This window comes from Camelus ferus, chromosome 15, assembly GCF_009834535.1.
Source record: "Camelus ferus isolate YT-003-E chromosome 15, BCGSAC_Cfer_1.0, whole genome shotgun sequence".
Classification (NCBI taxonomy): Eukaryota; Metazoa; Chordata; class Mammalia; order Artiodactyla; family Camelidae; genus Camelus; species Camelus ferus.
The window spans coordinates 26,853,229-26,866,575 of NC_045710.1; the positions used below are offsets into that span (position 1 = coordinate 26,853,229).

The 13,347-nt window shown below is 41.2% G+C and overlaps 1 long non-coding RNA gene across 1 annotated transcript in view; it reads left to right on the forward strand.

Moving 5' to 3' along the window:
* LOC116668942 overlaps window positions 1-12,320 on the forward strand; it is a 102,611-nt gene extending 90,291 nt beyond the window's left edge. The window contains exon 3 of the long non-coding RNA XR_004326240.1: window positions 11,475-12,320. This is a non-coding gene — a long non-coding RNA (uncharacterized LOC116668942). The remainder of the gene's footprint in view (window positions 1-11,474) is intronic.
* Window positions 12,321-13,347: the final 1,027 nt, after the last annotated feature.

Here is a 13,347-nt window from a genome sequence, read left to right on the forward strand (position 1 = left end):
TGATGGAGGTCAAAGGTCACATCAGCCTTCAACACAGGCTCCTGGGCCTCCGGCTTTTGTTTGCCAGACCGCATAGTGATGATGAGCAAGCAGCCTCTGAGTCCAGGGAAGACACAAGAAACCAGCGAACCATGGTCTTTAACGAACGGGGCCCCTCCGAGGCCAGCCAGCAACAACCACTTATGATATTTACAGCTTTCTGTCCGTGCAGATTAAACACAGGGAACGAAAAATGGAACTCCTTTGTCCAGTAAACTTATGTCATTCCTTGTTAAGACAAATTGAGAACAAACCTAGATTTTGATGGGAAACAACTTTTGCTTCTAATGATAGTCCTGGAGGAGGATAGGAGCGTTCCTGGGGACAAGGACATCTTGTACAATATTTGTATTAAGTGACAGTGCTTTCTGGTAATTTCATAAACAGTTTAGCTGTATTGTTTTCTAGCAACAGAATATATTCTGGCCAAGGGCAATATTTCTCACTTGTTCGTTGGCAATTAGTGTTGTAAACAGATACCTTGCGGGTACATTCCTCAGCAAAGAATCAACACCAAAGCAGCAAGAGCTTGGCAGCCTGGGTTATCACTTTTGTTTGAACTATGGACATTTTTGTAAAGATTCATCAGCACTTTGGGTGCCGAGCTTAAGGGAAGTGTTCGGTTCACTGTCCTTGCAATCTGAGAACCATGGTTTAAGGGCAATGGATTTTGGCAGAGAAACTTTTTTTTTTTTTTTTTTTTTTCAAAAAAGACGTATGTGTGAGCCCAGTATGTTAATTTAAATTCAGAAATGCTCTGATTCAAACCAAGTAGGAAACTAGAGCTCACTTGATCAGCAACTCTCCTTCTCATGCCCACCCAACCCACTGTCCCCATCCACGGTGTCCCTGGACGAGGCTCAGCAAAGCATAGCTGGAAAACCACAGGTCTGTCGAGTGTGTCTGGAATGGTTGCCAGAAGACCTCGATGGAGGCGAGAACTTCTGCAAAGCTGTGTGAAACTGGGGACGCTCCATGGTCTCACTGTCTGGCTTTCTCGTCTGGTAGATATGAAATCCCTTATTCCACCTGCTCGGTGGAGCTGCAATCAATTCAGGATAGAGAGGGAAATCTGCCCATAAGCCCATGGCACCCCACCACTGCCCATAATAGTTTTCAAAAATAACTTTATTGAGATATAACTCACATATCATATAATTCACTCATTGAAAGAACACAACTCCACGGTTTTAGTATATTCCAAGTTTTACAACCATCACTACAGTCAGTATTAAAACATTTTCATCACTCCTAAAAGAAACCCTCATTAGCCGACCCTGCAAACCCTACACCCATTTCCTGAGAGGCTGCGTGGTTTGAGACAACTGAGTGTCTGTGGGTCTGCGTGCAACAGCGTCCTGGGACCTTCTCCGTGCCATCCCAGCCCAACTCAGCAGGCAGGGCTGTGCATGCAAAATTGCATGAAACTGTAAGAGCCTGGGGTTCAGGGGCAATCTCCCTCCTTATCTGGAGACTGGTAGAGGTGTCTCCTTTCAGGGAAAGACTAGATGTAAATAAGGACTCACATTTCTCTTTTCAAAATGAAGGACTCCAGAAGCAGCACATGTATTGACCGCACATCTGCTATGAGCCAGCATCTGCTTTGTGCAACATGATTGTTAATGAACTGAAAAGGATCCTGCTGCTCTTGATTTGAGGGCACAGGAAGCAAAGTGAGGAATTTATTCGCTCCTTAGTTATTTTTTCAGCAAATCCATATTGAGCACCTCCCCTGTGTAAAACAGAAAAGAAAACTAGAATTAAGTTATGGTCTGTTTTCTCTAGACAACGTGGAGGGAAAGGCCACAAGGTTGAGGAACTATATACCGTTGATGTGCCTCATGCGTGTTGAGCACTCAGCAGGGGAACTTATAGTCTGAAAATTACAAAACATTGTTGAAAGAATTTATAAGATCTAAATCAATGAGAAAACATTCGTGTTTAGGGACTGGAAGATTTAATATGGTTAAGATGGCAGTACTCCCCTATATGATCTACACATTCAATGCAATCTCTATCAGAATCCCAGCTGAATACTAAAATTCGTAAGGAAACTCAAGGAAACCAGAATAGCCAAAACAATCTTAAAAGAGAAGGACAAATTTGGAAGGCTTACACATCCTGATTTTAAAATTCACTATCAAGGGTAATAATAAAAAAAATCAATACAGTGTGTTACTGGCAAAAGGACAGATCTATCAGTCAATGAAATAGAATTGTGAGTTCAGAATTAAACCCATATATCTACATAAAAACTGGTACATGAATGCGTACAGTGGCATTATTCACAATATCCAAAAGGTGGAAACAACCCAAATGCCCACCAACTGATGAATGGATAAATAAAATGTGCATCCATTCAGAGGAGTTTTATTTGACCATAAAAAAGAAAGAAGTACTAATACATACTAGATGAATCTTGAAAACAATACGCCAAGTGAAAGAGAGCAGTCACCGAAAGTGATTCCACTTATATGAACTGTCCAGAATAAACAAATATATAGAGACTGAAGTAGCTGAGCTTAGGGCCAAGGGGGATGGGGATGATGGAGGATGATAGCTAGTGGGTATGGAATTTCTTTTTGAGTTGATGAAATGTTCTGAAATTGATTATGGTAATGGTTGCAGAACTCTGTGAATATACTAAAACTATTGAATTATACCCTTTATTGAGTCTATGAATTATATCTCAATGAAGCTGTAAGGAAAAACCCAGATATAAACATTCCTTTAGAGAACTTAATGCTCTTTTTTTAAAAGTGGCTTCAAACTGCATCCAGCTAAACTGTACACTAGGCACCCTTATATCCCACAGAAGGACAGAAGTGCATGACTGACTTCTCCTGGTTTCTGTTCCTATAAAAGAGGTGAACAGAGTGTTTGCACTGTCCCTGACTTCAATACCCAGAGTCCTACCCAGGGTCTATCCATCATATTCAGTGGATTCCTGGGAGTGTGTGTTGTCCTGGATGAATAATGTAATAGGATATTTTTGAGGCTTATCAAAGACTGCTGTTTCCAACACCCACTGCTTGGTACAGAACTCCGAGGGAAGGAGATGGGAAATGCTAATGGGGCTCAAGATACTTCCAAGGAGGAAACTGACCAAAACTTACATCTTCTCCTTCAAAAAGATCAATGTTATTAGAGTCTGTGTAATACAATGAGTTTTAACAGAGGTTTTCAGGCAAGAAAGGACACCAAAAAGAATCTCAACAGGGAGGAAAGGAACATGTAGAACAGAGACTGTCTCAGGGGAAGCTCTTGATTGGGGTGGGGCTGGGTGCTAGTGAATCCATCCAGGTGTCCCTCGCAGCCCCAAGACAGGAGCAGGCAGAATGGTAAAGAACACCCAGGGTCGTGGGCCTATAAGGTAGAGGGACTCTTGAGAGGGAGAGTCTGGGATTCCTGCCCAGAATACACATAAGTATACTATGCAGAATGGTGTGACTAAGACACAGCTCTGTTTGCTGGTTTAGGAGACTGAGATCTCATACTGTAGGGAAAACTCTGCCAGCAGACAATTCTCCAATGCCAATTTTAATAAGATGTTACTTGCTAATTATGTAAAGGTGATTATCTTCAGCTAAAGACAGATTAGTGGAAGCAGCATGAAATAGGTATCTAACTTCATTATTTCTGGGACAGAAATTAGAAATGGAATTAAAAGTTGTTTGTTTGGTTTTTTTTCAAATGTGGTCATTACCATGGCCACTACAGTTGTTACTGAGCTGTAGCAAGTCAGCACACAGACAGGACATCCACACTGTGTGGACCCCCAACATGAATCCGGTTCTGTCTACTTCAGGAGAGATTCTTTTGCATGTTGCAGGATCTGTTCTCAAATTTCTCATATGATTACTCAGTTCACTCTCTACTTTTCTCCTTTCAAATTCCCAAGAAACCTATATTTGAAATCTTCATTTGACCTCATGGTCATAAACACAAACACCAACACTGAACAGAATCATATGAAGATCTTCTAGAGTAAAGGTAGTGAACTCTTTCTGTGAAGTGCCAGATGATAAATATTTTAGGTGTCATGGGCCATACACTTTCTTCACCATTTTCAACTGCACCACTGTAGCGTGAAAGCAGCCATACACATTACATAAACACGTGAGCACAGCTGTGTGTCAATAAAATCTGTTATACAAATAAACAGGTGGTGGGCTGGACTTAGTCCGTGCTTTGTTCTAGAATATCTTTAAATTATCCTAAATTTTACTTTATAATTAAAATGCAAACATAAATTTTTAAAGTGTTCTTAGAGAACTCTTGAACTCTTGAGAATGTGGATCTATGGACTTGTCTGAGGGGAAAAAAAAAATGTTGCCTCAGGAAGCCAGAGTATAAACACACAGATCAAGAATGGGAACCTTGACCCAGTCTGAAAGGCAAAGTATACACCATAAAAATTGACCTCAGATGGTCCGAGGACAGAGGCTTGGGTCGGCTGTGCCTATATCCCATGTTACATTTAGTGTAATGTCTTACCATCAGATAGTGCTCGATAAATGACCATTAAATGAATCAAGTAAAAATCAATAGACGACTTCTGGCTCAAACTCTGACACTGAAGAAGCTTGGAAGTTACCATTCCTGTACTCACAATAAGAAAAAAAAAGCTAAGCAAATTGAACATCAAAACTTTTCTTGGAAACATTAGAGAATTAAATTCACAGGGCAAACCTCCATCTAGAAATCTGGAGAGACAGGTGCATGTGGAAAACCAAAGCTAAGATCAGCTTACCTGAAGCAGAAGCCACTAGTGCCAGTAAGTAGCAGGAACTCTTTAATGGCAATTTTGAAGAATTAATAGAAGCTGAGTGTGGACCACTTGCAATTTAAAAACCCCAGTGGCCGAGGTGGTGGGAGGGGCATTTTGGGGGAAAAGGAGGGTAGGCTACATTTTCATGGTTTTTACCTCAAGGATCTCTACCAGGTTCTCCCAGTAAAGACTGAAGGACAATCCCCTCTTGTTTCCAGCAGAGGGAGGAGGGAAGTAGCCACTTTTTAAATGTACTAGGGGAAAAGTAATGATTTTGACATATGTCCAGAGTACTCTCCATAAGAAAAGCCTGTACTCTAAGGGAAATTATTTTTACTAGAGCCTTATCTGACCCAGGAGAAGGACAATTAGCCAACTCTAAGCCCCTCTAGTCTTCTTGTCTCACATAAGGGGAGAGAAAAGGTTAAGGAATGTTTCTGAAGGTCACAGCACAGGAACTCAGGCCCATTAAAAAGCTGAGATTTAATCACAATATTATAGAACACCTCCCCTCCCCCCATATCCAACTACCACCTCGACAGGGCTCCAGTACACTAACCATGGTATACAACGGAGAGCTCTGAGACACAGATTCTATGTAAGAAGTGTTTGGAGAGACACAAAAACAACAGGAGGAGGGGGGAAAATACAGAAACCAGAGGAAAATGAAGCCTCTGGCACCTACAGCTGTAGAAGACATTAAACATAGCACAGCTCATGCTAAGAACCTAATTACCTCAATTTCTTAACCTAATACATCATGTCCAGCCTTCAACAAGAAAATAAATAACATGCTGTGCAGAAGTGTCTTTGGTGGCCCCAGAGGCCAGACCCAGTGGCTCTCATGATGGATTTCACTCAGTGGCAGCAACCCTTGACCACCGCTAACCACAGCTGGCTTTGTGATCCTGAGAGTTTTTAACACTTGTGAATTTCCTCTGCGTTTCCTCCACAGTGTGTTCCAAAGGGTGTGTCACAGAAAACTAGTCCCCCAGATATTTAGTAGGTGGATTTCCATGTTTAGATGCTTTTGATAAATGCTAGACTGAACAATGAATAGCTCAATGGTTGATAGCGAACATCCCAAAGCCTTTATTATTCTGTGATATAATGTGTGGCTCCAGAACAGAGTATACAGTACTTACCAAATTTATTTGAGGAAAAAAAAAAAACACCCTCTCTACTTCAGTTGTTTGTTTTGGTGGGGGCAAGAGAATTTTATGGAATTGGTGTCATCATTTGGTACACACTTTGAGAAGTATTACTCTGTCATACGTCACATCAGTGATTCATGGGCCATGATTTATCTTGTTTGTCACTATGTCCCCTAGTATCTCCAGAACCAAGCACAGCAGTGAGTACACAGAAGGCTCTCAAATATTTGTTAAATAAGTGAATGAACAAATAAATTTTATTAAGATAATTGACTTAACAAAACTCTACACCTTCTGTATCTCTTCTAGATTTTAGTTACACTTCCCTACAGGGAACATTCCAATTTGAACAATCCACATAGGTGTGAAAGAAGGCAAAATATACATCCTCTCACCAGGACTTTCTCTCTTGATCCCAGAGGGTCTGCCACTTGCAAATGAAATTCTCTTCCCAGCTGAGAGTTAGGGACAAATCAAGGAAGATGGGCCTGTGGTTCATCTTACCCTTCCCCCCCCCCCCCAAATGCAACGTGCTTCACACGAGTCAGTTGAGAATGGCTTCCAAAGAAAACAACCAATTGGATGATGTGAAGTAAATGCGTGACTGTCAAAGCAATAAAGCCTTGCCCTTTCCCCTGCTCCACCAGAAGTTTAGCAAGGACATGCTTTCCCCACATAGCCTGATAACAGCTGTCCCAGAGGATAGATTGCACATGGATTACAACTAATTGGAGTCAAGAAAAGACTGCCTACAGTTTTGTAATACAAGAGCACTTCTTGGGCTGAGAGAGTGCATGTTCCCTCAAATATCTCCCTGCCTCCAGGCTTAGCCCCTGTGACACTTGTTTCTACCTTCCATGGGCTTCTGTCATTGAACAACTAAAGAGCTATTAGCTTCATTTCTTCTAAGGGCTGGAGCACTAGTCCCTCAAAAATACAAGAAAGGAAAAATTTGTTTGGCCAAAATTCAAGCATAAACTTTAAATCCAAATACTTGAAGTGGTCATGATGTCCACATGCTACAAAAATGCAACTTAAAAAAAAAAAACCTGGTGATTGTTGTACTATTTTATGCAGAATGCTGTTCAGTCTAGGGCCATTTCAAACTCTCAAAACTTTATACATGCAAGGAAAGCACACTGAAAGTGAAAGTCACTACGTTTACTCTTATTTCTAAGACTAGTTTCAATCTCCCTAGTTTTCAACATTCATGCCATTGTCCAGACTACTAGATGCAGCCACAGCGAGGGATTTCCTAAGTCACATAGAGAACCTGGACTAAATTACTCCAGAGGGATGTGTGCCATTTCTAAGTTTGTGGCTTGCTTCACCGTGTTTAAAGCAAAGGTTATTAGACACTAATGCTGCACAGATTTTCTAAATAATCTATATTGCCAATGGCAGAGCCAGATGTGAACCACATCAGGAGAGACATGCGTGACAGAGTTTTCCTAAAATGCCCGTGATGAATTATAATTTGCAAAGGGGAAAATTGCAGCTGTGTGGTGCCAGGGTAATTTCCTCCAAATACCACTCTCATCAGGTCATTTTCTCGTCAGGGAGAGTCAGGGCTCTCTTGTGTGTGAAATCGAAAGACGTCAGTCGTCTGCCTGCCCTACTGTGAGACTAGCCAAAAGGATCCCTGCTTCCCAAGACGACCTCTTTATTCTCCTCCTATGTATTTTGCTTGGGTGACTCCCTTTGGAATCCAAATCCAACTTCCATCAGAACCTGACTCAAACCTCATTATTTTCAAGGAGCCTTCCCTATCCAGCCTCTCTCCATGCCGACTACCCTCCTGTATTTGGCGTTCTCTGTAGTTATTTGTAAGTTGTCACTGTGACTGTTGGTGGGGCCACTGGAAAGCTTAGCATCAAATATGTGTCCCCCTTAAACCAAGTGTGTGAAACAGACTCCTTGGTGTGCATTTTCTGCACTTCCTCCTTTCCACTTTCTGTACCTTCCCAACTTTGATTTTGCTTTTTTTTCCATCACATCTAAGTTGTTACCTTGCTCTAATTTATCTATTTTTACATGTTATCTTAAATCCCTTCTGGATCAATGCAGAGAGTCAACGTAATTTTTCAGACCTCATTCATATGTGCTTTTCCCTTAGTACGTGTCCTCTCTGAGTGTTGTACCTCCCACTGCTTCATATGCTCCTCCGAGGAAAAAACTCTCTCAGAAGCAAGTTACTGTCTTCTGTTCTAGTTTTTGCAACTAACATTTTTTGTTCCTCATTTGATTAAAATACCGTATGTACAAGACCGTTTATATATATTATCTGAATCCAGAATTATCATCCTTTGTGATATCCATGAAGAATCATATAATGAGAAAAATTAGATGGTTGGCCCAGTGTCACTCAGCTAATAAGGTGGAGCTAAGGCTCAAACCCAGGTCTACCTGACTCCCAGACCCTTGACTCCGCATCCCCTAAACATACCTAGCACCATAATAGGCACTCGGTGGTCTGTACTAACTGATTGTTAAAGTATGACCAGGGAAATGATCAGGGAAACTTGGTCCAGAATTGAATAAAACCCTGGAGGCAAAGCTATAGAAGGTTGAAGTTGTAAAACTGAATTGTAAAAACAAATTGGCTTCATAAAAAGACTGAAGAGACCCTAAGTAGGTCTCTCTGGGAAACAAGTCAGATCTGTGAAGGGAACCAGAACATGTAGGGTGTAGGGTGAACACAACACTGAAAGAGATACCGTGTGCTGATGTCCAGGTTTGGGATACAGAGAAAAGAGTGGATGCGGCACACTTGTTTGGATTTAGGTCCAGGGCAATCTGATCCTGCTGTGCAACCATCATGACAATTTTAAGGTTTCAGTGAGGGTAACCTTGGTGGTTATCTCCTGAGGGAGGTCTGACAAAATGGGACAGACATACTTTTCACATCTGAAGCCAGAATACAGCATTTTTGTTCACTGCGAGCCTTCACACGTGGTATCTTCTCTGTAGCACTTCCCCTAACTCCTCCTCTGTGCTTCGTGTTTATGTAATATTTACCACATGCTGTTATACCAATGTGTCTGTCTTCCCCACTAGAGGACCACAGTATAATCTTTTGTAAACATCACACATGTCATTTCTCCCCAAACTGATCTAAAGATTGGATACAATTCGAATAAAAAGTCAAATAGAATTGTTGAGGAACTTGACTAATAATTCTCAAATTTGTATTGAGAAGCAAAGACCTAAGGATAAACAAGACACTCCTGAAGAGGAATATCAAGACTTCTTACAAAGCTGAAGTAATGAAGACAGTGTTGTACTCGCACGGATGCAGACAGTTTGCCCGTTGGAACAGACTAGAGTCCCCAGAAACACAGACAGAAAGAAAAGGGGAGGGGTGGGTCCTTGAGACATGATGGAGAAGGCACTGCACATCACTAAGGAAACAATGAATTCTTTAATAAATGGTGTGGGGTCAATTGGTTACCAATATGGGAAAACAACAACAACAGAAACTGTAATCAGATCCTGCTGCGCACCATGCAGAAAAATCAAAGCCTAGTGGATTTCAGACTTAGACGTAAAAGGCAAAACTCAAAAATTTTTTAAGACAGTGTAGGAGAATATCTTTAAGACCTCAGGGTGGCAAAGATTTCTTAAACAAAACATGAAAGTACAAACTACAAAAGAAAAAATAATAAATTTGGCTACTTTCAAATTAAGAACTTCTGTTTCACAATAGATCCTGTGATGAAAGCGATCAGAAAAGCCACAAGCCAGGAGAAGACACTTGCAGTATGTATAGCCAATAACACATACATAAAAAGGACTTTTTAAATCTTCAAAGTCCAATAAAATAAATGAATAAATACAAAGCCAATAGCCCAATAGAAAAATGGACAAAAGATAGGAACAGGCAGTTCACAGAATAGTAAACATGAGTCGTCCCTCAACACATCAAAGAAGACTCAACCTCATTAGTAATCCAAGAGACTAATTAAGACACCAGTGAGATACCGCTTTTCACCCCCTGGATTGGCAAAAATTAGGAAGTCAGACACAGTCAAAGTGAGGGTGTGAGTCAACTGGAATTTTTAATACACTGTTGGCAGGAGTCTACATTGGTGCAATTCCTTTGGAAAACATAAGCTGAAGTTTCACGTACGTTATAGCCCAGTATTTCTACCCTAGAGAAACTCTTGCACACATGCCTAAGATTCATGTGATACTACTTCTTTCTAAGTATAACTGTACAGAAGCTCTTGCATAGCGGTTTATGTACAGGACCAATCATAGCAACACTGTGATAACAACCTGGACAACCCTTGTCCAAGGGAGCTGGAGAATGAATAAACAATTATTTATTCATACTCATGCTATAAGATGTTACATACCATAGCAAAGATAATGAACTACCTGCCACATGGACCAATCTTAGAAATACAATATGGAGTGAGAAAAGCAAGCAAAAAGAAGACTGGGTATAGTAGAGGATAACACCATTTTTATAAAGCAAGCAAAATTCAATAATATATTATTTGATGTTGTAGACATAGGTGCTAACTTACTTTTTAAAACCAGGGGTTTACAGGAATAAAATTCAGAATGCTGGTCACTTCTAGGGCTCTGCAGGGCACAGTACAGGAAAGGAGCCCATGGGCTGGACGATGGTATTGGCTGTGATTTCTAAGGCTCACAGGTGTTCCTGATGTTATTCTGCTTCATTATCACCTGTGTGATACTCATCTTCTTTTGCAAATATCAACACTGACATAACAATAATAAAAGGAAAAAATCAGGTGGCCAAGGCTTTTCTGAGAACACGGAAGCAGGATTCTTCCAGTTACTCCTGATTTTGCTGGTACCCACAGGCTTGCTGACATCTGCTGTTAGAGGTGGACAGGGCAGCAAGGTCATCTAGGCCCATCACTAATTTTACAGGGGAGGAAACAGGCTCCGAAAGCATAGGCGACAGTTCTGTGATCGCCACCCAGAGCCAGGAGCCAAATCCAGATCTTCTGACACATCTTGCCTGGCATCAAGTCCCCAGGCTGTGCCCTTTGGTCTGGTGGATAATAAAAAGAAAAGAAAATTCTAATCTTCTTTATCTTTGCCTCTCTAAGACCTGGCACAAGGCCTGAGCATTTGTTTATTGGCTCTCAAAATGTCTGTTAATTGGATATGATGGAATTCTCAATGGATTGTCCACAAGGTGTCTCCAGAATGGTAAAAGGTAACTCTCTCTTCCAGTTTAAGAGCTTCAAACCACCCCCCACCCCCCCAAAAACAAAAAAACAAGATTCCTGGAAGCAAAACAGAAGAAGCTATCAGTCATGTCATTACCGGGCATTCCCAGAACGTAATGTATGGGCACAGGGGAGGAAGGATCTGGGGGAAGGGAGGCCAGAGATCTCAGCAGTAGCCACGGATGGGTTTCCCAGCTGGTCCCAGCAGGCCAGCCTTGCGTGACTGGCTTCTTTAGCTTGAGGTGTAGAACTCAGAAGAAAGGAGCCAATCCCTGTGAATATGTCTTTGTTGTCTCCCAGGCGAGGAGTTGCCAGCATCTGTGGTTTGGCTGCGGAATGAGCAGTGGAAGCACTTTCTCTTCCATTATCTCTGCATAACAGCCTGGCTGATCCCATGTCGTGTGAGTAACTTCCTGGCAAGGCAAGTGGATTCCATCTTACTTCACTGATGGCTTCCCTGAACCTCGGGTTTCCCCCATCCCTAATTCTGTGCCATGAAAGTCCCCTCAGGTATCAATCATTATTACTATTTTTTGGAAAAGTTTTATTGAGTACTAACCATTTATTCATTCACTTGAAATATTTTTTGGAACCCTCCTATGTACTATACGTTTTAAATATTAATTTACTAATATGATTACAACCTAAAGTCGATTTTATCTACAAATTACAGATGAAAAGACTGAAGCCATGTGAGTTTTGATAAGAGGTCCACAGTCGCAGAGTTGAATCAGTTACTACTGCTGTGGAAATACAGATTATTAAAGTAATAACAACACATTAAGCTTAAATTTCTGTGCCTCAGCAATTCAGGATGGTTTCCCAGTCTTGGCTAAACGAGGTCATACATTAGTGGTCAGCTCTGGGTTGATTAGGCAAAAAGCCTGGTGGCTGACTGGCTGGTGACTGAAGTCCCTCAGCTCTCCCCCGTGAGGTCTCCCACCGTGCAATAGACTGACTTGGCCTTACTATTACTCTGGATGCAAGAATCCAAAAGCAAATCAGCCCAATTCAAGTATCATTATTCTTCCTGCCCTGGTTTTACCAGACCTCCTCTATCACCAGAGACTGAGCCAGGGTCCTCATTTGTGGCTCTTAAAGCCTCTGTCTTCCTGTGAAACTTATTTGGGAATTTATATTATATCTATTTACATTTCAGCAGCTTTTGTCATTGAAAGATGCCTCCCCAGATTTTTTGTATCTCTACCTTGGGCTCTTGGTTTGATTACTTTCTAAAATAATTCCAAAATGTTTTGTCATAATTTTTTAAGATAGGCTTTATTCTTTATAGAAATTTTAGATCCATAGCAAATCGAGTGGAAAGTACAGAGGTCCCCTATCCCCCTCCCCAACGTACACAGCCTCCCCCACTAACAACACCCCCCACCAGAGCGGCACATTTATTACATCTGATGAACCTACACTGACACATCACTATCACTCAAAGTCCCTAGTTTACATCAAGGTTCACTGTTGGTATTGTATAGTCTATGGGTTTTGACAAATGAATGATGGCATGTATCCACCATGACGGTATCAAACAGAATAGTTTCACCACCTGGAAATCCTTGGTGCTCCACCTATTCACCCCTCCCCCTCACTAGCCCCTGGCAACCACTGATCTTTTTACTGTGGTCATAGTTTTGCCTTTTCCAGAATACCATGTAGTTGGAATCACACAGTATATGTAGCCTTTTCAGATTGGCTTCTTTCAATTAGTAATAATATGCATTTAAGTTTCCTCCAAATATTTTCATAGCTTAATAGTCCATTTCTTTTTAGCACTGAATAATATTCCATTGTTGGGAAGCGCCACACTTTATCCATTCACCTACGAAAGACATCTTGGTTGCTTCCAAGTTTTGGCAATTATGAAAAAATCTTCTATAAATATCAGTGTGCAGGTTTTTGTGAGGACAAAAATATGCAGCTCGTTTGGGCAAATACCAAGGAGCACAATTGCTGAATCATATGAAACTGCCAAACTGTCTCCCAAAGTGGCTGTCCCATTTTGCATTCCCATCAGCAATGAATGAGAGTTTCTGTTGCTTGACATCCTGCTCAGCATTTTGTATTGTCAGTGTTTTGAATTTGGGCCATTCTGCTAAGTGTAAAATGTTGTTTTAATGTCATAATTTTTATCAGCTAGACTGCAATGTTTTTCTGGAGCTTG